The sequence below is a fragment of the Piliocolobus tephrosceles genome, chromosome 2 (assembly GCF_002776525.5).
Source record: "Piliocolobus tephrosceles isolate RC106 chromosome 2, ASM277652v3, whole genome shotgun sequence".
In the NCBI taxonomy this organism is placed as follows: Eukaryota; Metazoa; Chordata; class Mammalia; order Primates; family Cercopithecidae; genus Piliocolobus; species Piliocolobus tephrosceles.
The window spans coordinates 92,959,332-92,966,783 of NC_045435.1; positions in this window are offsets into that span (position 1 = coordinate 92,959,332).

The following is a 7,452-nucleotide window of genomic DNA, read 5'->3' on the forward strand; positions in this document are numbered from 1 at the left end:
TAGAAACCAGGAAATCCTTACTTTTACACGGGATTCTAATCCGCTCAGCAGATTAAAAAGAGCAATTTGTAAGTGCAGTGATTAATTGCTGAGGGAGGGCCTCTGAGTCTTTCTGGCAACCAGGAAGTGCGCAGGCTTTACGTGTAAGGCTCACTGGTGTCCACTCTGGGCGCTCAGGCCTTGTTCTTTCTTCCTTAGTTCTCAGATCTGTTAGTGGAGGTTGCTTAGTAGGTATGTGTGTGATACCTGATTTACTTAATGGTTGGCTCCTGTCCCCACAGTCAAGGAGTAATGAATGATAAGGCAGACATCACAGCAGTAATTAACAGTCACAGAACAGTGATGCTCAGAATTCCAGGTCCCACTTCATCAGTCTCTGGGTAGTAAATAAGTCCCTTACTCATGTCATCTCATTATTTCCAAATTCCTCCTTTATCATTTTTTGGAGAGCGGAGGTGTGGAGGAAGCGTATCAGGAACATCACCTCTTAAAGAGTTATTTATGGGTTAGCTTTAGGGAACCATGAATAGTTTTCATCAGCAATGTAGAAGTTTAAAAACACTCATCACTCAAGACTGTTGCTGACTTGTTCAGCACTCTTATCCTGTAGTTGGTGCCCTGGTGTTTTGAATGATGCAGAATATTAGGGTACTTTACTATCTGAATTTGTTAGAACACGAATTTTCCCAATTTAAGAGAATTTGGCATTTTTCAAGAATTTTGCCATGTTGCTTTTTCTCAGCACAGCACTAGGGCTGTTAGATTACAATGAACCAGCATGGCTCCAACCATAAATATGAATTCAATCCCAGAGAGGACAGAGCCCTCAGGAACAATGGGCCAACAAAATGTTGCAAGCTCTAGAGCCACTGGTGGGCAGAGCAAGGACTGTGAGGTCAGCAAAAGTCAGAGAAGGGCTTACAAGGAAGCTGTTTCATAGATGAGACAGAAATGGTGGTTTCCAGACAAGATGCTGATAGCAAACAACATTTTCATTCCAGCCACATTTGGGGCCTCATTCTTTAAAAGTAGTACAAATACGACTGGGCACGGTGGCTCACGCCTGTAGTACCAGCACTTTGGGAGGCCAAGGCGGGCTGATTACCTGAGGTCAGGAGTTCAAGACCAGCCTGACCAACATGGCGAAACCCTTTTTCTACTAAAAATACAAAAATTAGCCATGGTGGTGCATGCCTGTAATCCCAGCTACTAGGGAGGCGGAAGCAGAACTGCTTGAACCCAGGAGCCGGAGGTTGCAGTGAGCCGAGATTGCGCACTGCACTCCAGGCTGGGCAACAAGAGTAAAACTCTGTCTCAAAAAAAAAAAAAAAAATAGTAGTACAAATACAACACCATTTTTTCCTGCATTGGCTAATTCTCATTTACATTTCTAGAATAAAGTGAAATATCTATAGATTGCTAGATGTGGCCACAGAAGGCTGATGGTAGGGTAAAGTACAGAAATAAAATGTAAGCATTCTTTCAGCATGGTAAACTTCCACTTAGCCAAGTCTTGAGGGACACTGGGAAAAGACTGATTCTCAAAGTCTGTGATCCAAGAGTTCTGCTTCCAGTATAGTGGAATAAGGTCCAGTGGGGACTAACCCACCTGCTGATAACTATAAAGTGGCCAATATCAAGAAACAACCACCTGAAGACACTAGAGAATGAACACAAGCAAAGAGATTCAGGAAGCGAGTTCACATTTGAAATAGAGACCAGCATTTTCACAGCTTTCAGTCTGAGGGAAGGCAACTCAGGGTTACAAGGTGAGGAGAGTTGTGGCAGAAAACCAACAGCCCTTCTGGCTTCAAGAACCAGAATGCAGAGTTCAGGGCAGCCACAACCACTGCAAAATGAGGGAGGAGTCCTGGAAAGGAGAGCCAGAGAGGGCACCCCAAAATCTGGATATTATCTCTCCCCAAATTTCTGCAGCTAAGGATAAAGTATTAATAATTAAACTGAGAGTTCAAGTGCCACCAAAAGACAGCATATGTAGTTAACGTCCAACCAAATGAACTGCCCGATAAACCACAAAACAAAAAAATTGAACACTCCTGTGTCAGATATTGAGGGTGGGAGTGCTTGTTAAAATGTAGATTCCCAGGCCCCACCCACAGAGCTGCAGAATTAGAATCTCTTGGGGGTAGTGCCTCAAGTCTGCATTTGCAACAAGCAGCCTTGATGACTCAGACACACTAGAGTTTGAGCCTCAGTGCTCTGTGAGTTGGCACAATCCACATCTCATGCTCAGATGTTTGCCGAAACAGGCTGCACTTGAGGGCGCGGTGTTCTGAATGGCTGTCAGTTGCTGGCAACTTTGGTGCTGGCCAAGTGAAGCTAAGAGGTCATTCTGCAACACAAAGATGCTCCCTCCTTCAGGTCATCACTGAAACTTTGATAAGGAAGAGGCCATACAGACAGGACAGCTGTCCCTCAGCAGTCTCCTGCAAGCCAGCACGAGAGTCCAGTCCTTTCATGGTGTTATCCTCAATGCCTGGCTTCCCTCCTCTGCCATCTTTTTCTCTCCATACCCCCTGACCCTGGTGCCCCTCCCACCCCATGGAAAACAGTATTTTCAAGTCTTGAACAGATGTATGTTAAAGATCGTTGGGACATTCATAAGTCCCAACAGAAATATAGTAAGATGGTTGGCACAGGAAGGTGAAATACCAGTCACTCATGTCTGGTATTTTGGTCTTAACATTTCATCATTTCCATTGCTGTGATTTCCAATTATAAAAACATTCACAAGTTAAAAACTAGGAAACAGCCCTTAATGAACCTGATAAACAATGCACTTGTTTCCCACCCTGGTCATTGTGACTAATATTTCTATTTCTTTGAAGGAGGAGACAGGCCAGTTATTCAGGTTTTCAGACCTGTCCTGGAGACACTGTCCAGAATCATACAATGTGGCAAACCAGCTTAAGAACTCTCAGCCTTCACATCTGTTAGCCAAGTGACTCCTCTCTCAGATGAATACAATATTTTGATTTTTTAAAAAGTAGGATTGGGTTATTCTAAATTTTCAAACAACAGGCACCTCATGGAAATCTTTTAATCTTTAAGTGAACATACAGAACATTTTTTTAAGGATTAAAATACATGGTAGAATAACATTCCTTATTCATGTCACTTAGAAAACTACTTGGTAAGAATGTTTTAAATTTTTAAATCTTGGAGCTAATCTAATTAAGCCAAGCTACAGACAACAAACAGGCAAATAAACGCTAACTAGTTCTAACTTAATATAATATTTTTAAAAATTAAGGAATGATTTTAGAGAAAACAGCAGAAGAGATATAATGGTGCATATGAGATGGCAAGAGGTAGAGAGGCAGAGCTTAATATACAGAAAGATATAGAGAAGTATATATTCTAATTCAGTTGCCCCTTTCAACAAGAAAAAGGACAAATAAAAAGGGCAGTTTTGTATTGGGACTGTGTTTCTTAGTTAGGGAGAACAGACAGACCAGTTACAGCTTTATAGGTCTATTTCCAGTCCTTAAATTATGGAGACTCACAACCTGCCATACATTCAACACCTGTCCCACTTCCCCTAATCTGGATCTGCACATCCACACACAGACAACAGCACAGTAAGACCTTTTAGTTATTTTCCTACCTATTTCATACCCAAGATTTTTCTATATTTTACAGTTTTCATTAAAATATAATGAATATGTAAGGATCCAACATTTACAAAAGCATATCCAACAGGAAGAATTGTCCTTCTCCAAAGCTAACCACTATTGACAAACTCATGCACATATTTATCCTCCTCAAAATGTCTATACATATATATGGGCGTGTGTATAAGTACATCTTTATATAACTTTGTAGACACACTATTCTGTATGCATGTATATATTTACGTGTGTGTGTATACAAGAATATTCTGTATTTTGGTAGTTTTGTTTTCCATTAAAGATATTTTGGAAATTTTCCACATTGCCACTTATACAGAGATCTACCTCAATCTTTAAGGCTGCATAGTACTCCAGCATATGAATGTAGCATAATTTAATCAGTTATATGTTTGATTGGTGACTTCTAATATTACCATATTGCAATGAACATCTTGTGGATGCCTTTGCATATTGAAGCTGGAGTATCTGTGGGATAGAAACTTGGAAACAAAATTGCTGTTAGTGGTGTGAAGCACTTACAATTTTGCCATATACAGTATTGTGAAAAGACTTGTCAAAGGGGTTGTACCTATTACAGCCCACTGACAGTATATGAGAGTTCCTATTTGCCCTTAGCCTTGCTGATACATCACCCCAACTGAGCTCTCCTGCACCATGTTTTCCCCCTCTTTCTGCTGGGTTATTCACAAGGGTTCCCTTCAGCTATTACTTACTTTGTTTTCTTTATGCCTAGAAAGAGTTATCCATACTGGCATTATCCAATCTCTTTTCCTATTTTTTATTCTTTAAGTTTCTACTATGGAAATTCTTCTTTTTTTTTTTTTTTTTTTTGAGACAGAGTCTCGCTCTGTCGCCCAGGCTGGAGTGCAGTGGCCGGATCTCAGCTCACTGCAAGCTCCGCCTCCCGGGTTCACGCCATTCTCCTGCCTCAGCCTCCTGAGTAGCTGGGACTACAGGCGTCCGCCACCTCGCCCGGCTAGTTTTTTTGTATTTTTTTAGTAGAGACGGGGTTTCACCGTGTTAGCCAGGATGGTCTCGATCTCCTGACCTCGTGATCCGCCCATCTCGGCCTCCCAAAGTGCTGGGATTACAGGCTTGAGCCACCGCGCCCGGCCGGAAATTCTAAACATGTATAAAAGTAGAGGAAATAGAATAGACCCTACATAAGCTCCTATGTGTCTGTCACCCAGCATCAACATAACATTCTGCTCATTTTATCTATTTTCTGACAACTGACTTTTTCTCCTGGAGTATTTCCAGGTAAATCCTAGTTAAAATCTCAACCATGAATACTACACCATGTACCTCTAAAGGTAAGGGTTTTTTTTTTTTTTTTTTTAAATAAAAGTCACTATACTTTCACCCAACAAAATTAATAATTCTTTAATATCATCTGATACCCAGTCCATTATAAACTCTTCTCTAATTGCTTCAAAAATGTCTTTTTAAGGTTTTTTTTGTTCAAATAAGTATCCAAACAAGGTCAAGTTTCTCTAAGTCTTAAAGTCCTATTAACACTTTTATTTTGCAGCTTCAATTTGCTGAAGAAACTGGAATTTTTGTCCCATGGCATTTCCCACATTCTAGATTTAGCATATTAATGTGCTTTTCAATCTCCTGTGTGTTTTTATTTATCATTAGATGTAGAGGCTTGATTAGATTCAGGTTCAATTTCATTTGTTTTAGGCAGTAATTCATCATAATTCAACATGGTATGTTGGGTTCTTGCTATTGCAAGACAACAGAAGCGTGTCTCATTGTTCCTTTTTCAGTAATACTAAGATTGAACATCGGGTTCAGATGTTATGAACCTGAGCCATCCAATAAATGCTTCTCATCAACTTTTTATTTCATGTTTTTAGCAGCTGGATCTGTTACTTCATTAGAGGTGGCAAAATGGTGATTTCCTAATCTTATCATTCCTCTCCTATTTACCTATGATTCTTACATGAAGAAGTTTCCCTTATCAGGGTAACTTGATACACAAAGAAGTTGGGATAAATGATTCATTTTTCCCATGAGCAATTTTCAAAATATTGAATTGGTGCCCTAGTAGCCTCCAAAAGTGACCAATTCGTTTTTTAAATAGCATTATGATCTCATGGCCATTTAATATATTTCATGTTTCAACTCATTACTCTTTCCGATGCTCACATTAATCCATCTTTGGCCAATGGAAACCCCTTCAAGTTAGCTCCTGGGTCCTTTTGACACGACCTTACTCTGACTGCTGCCTTGCTTTCTGACACAAAATATTCCAGACTCATCTTGTCCTTTGCCTGCCGCCTTTTAGTGGGGCAGTCTGGGTGCGAGGGTGGGTCTCACTATTGAGCTGTGATTATTTCTAGGCCTTTTCAGTGAACAAAGCTATGCAATATGTATTTTTCAGAAATAAAATCATGATTCTTTATTATATTCTTGTGTCTCTTTACTCCTCCGCTGAAAATCTTGGCCCTTGATTCCAATGACACAAATATTTGCTTTAACACATATAAATACCCAAATGATACTACCAATATCATTGCTAAAAAAGAAAAACAAAAAACTATTGAATGCAGTTTAAGATTTATTTGTGGTTGTTTGGTCTATAGGATATATTTCACTAGCAAAGTATAGACAAAATACTAGGCTTTCAAGTCAGTTGAAGTAATTCTTCTGTGGGTCTATACCACCAACTTGACAGACTGTTAAGTTTTAGTTTTAAGAGTTGCCTTTTCAAAAAATGTTTATTATATAAAACATTGACAGGGCCTCAAAGTAAAAGGTATGTAAGATACAGAAATAGTTCCCATCCTTGTCTAGCTCCCTACCACCACTAATAAGGGGATTATTTTATTAGTTATTGGTATAACTAATCCTTCTATTGTTTTACAACAAAAGCAAATACATATATATTTTTTCCATTTGTCTCTTCGTTATACAACAGATAGCACACCATACATTCTCTTCTGTACTTTACATTTTTCATTTCCTATATTCTGGAGATTTCTCCAGACCAGAACTACAAAAATAGTTCACAGTCCTTTCTACAGCTGTGTAGTATTCCATTGTATAGATATACCCTAGTTCCTTCCATCAATTCCCTATCAATGGAGATTTGGTTGGCTTCCAGTCTGTAGCCATTAGAAACAGTGCTGTAATCAAGATCTTTGTGCATATACCATTTCATATTCTTGCAAGTACATCTCATATGGATTCTTAGAACTGGGTCTGCCAGGTTGAAGGATATACTCGTTTAATTTTGCTAGTTAACGAATACCATCCATAGGGATTTGTACTTTTTGGAGTGCCTGTTTCCTTACTGACTCAACAGAGTGCATTGCCTAACTTGGATTTTCCCCAATCTGACAGGTAAGAAAGGTATTTCCATTATTTTATTTTATTTTGTATTTGTCTTTTTACGCATATCCTCATATGTTTAAAGGCCATTTGCATTTTATTTTCTGTGAACTGTCTGTTCATATCTTTTTGCCTAATCTTCAGGTTCTTCTCAAAGTTTAAAATTCTTCATATGTGGGGCTACAATTAGCTCTCTGTGATAAATGCTGCAAATATTTTCAGCTATCCAAAAAAATCTTTCTTCTTCTCTGTCACCCAGGCTGAAGTGCAGTGGCTTACGGCATCCTCAAACTCCTGGGCTCACAGTCCTCCCACCTCAGCCTCCCAAGTAGGTGGAACCCAGCCCAGGTACTTAAAATTTTTTTTTTTTTTTTTTTTTTTGTAGAGCCAGTCCTACTAGATTGCCCAGGTTGGTTCTGAATTCCTGGTCTCAAGCAGTCCTTCTGCCTCAGCCTCCCAA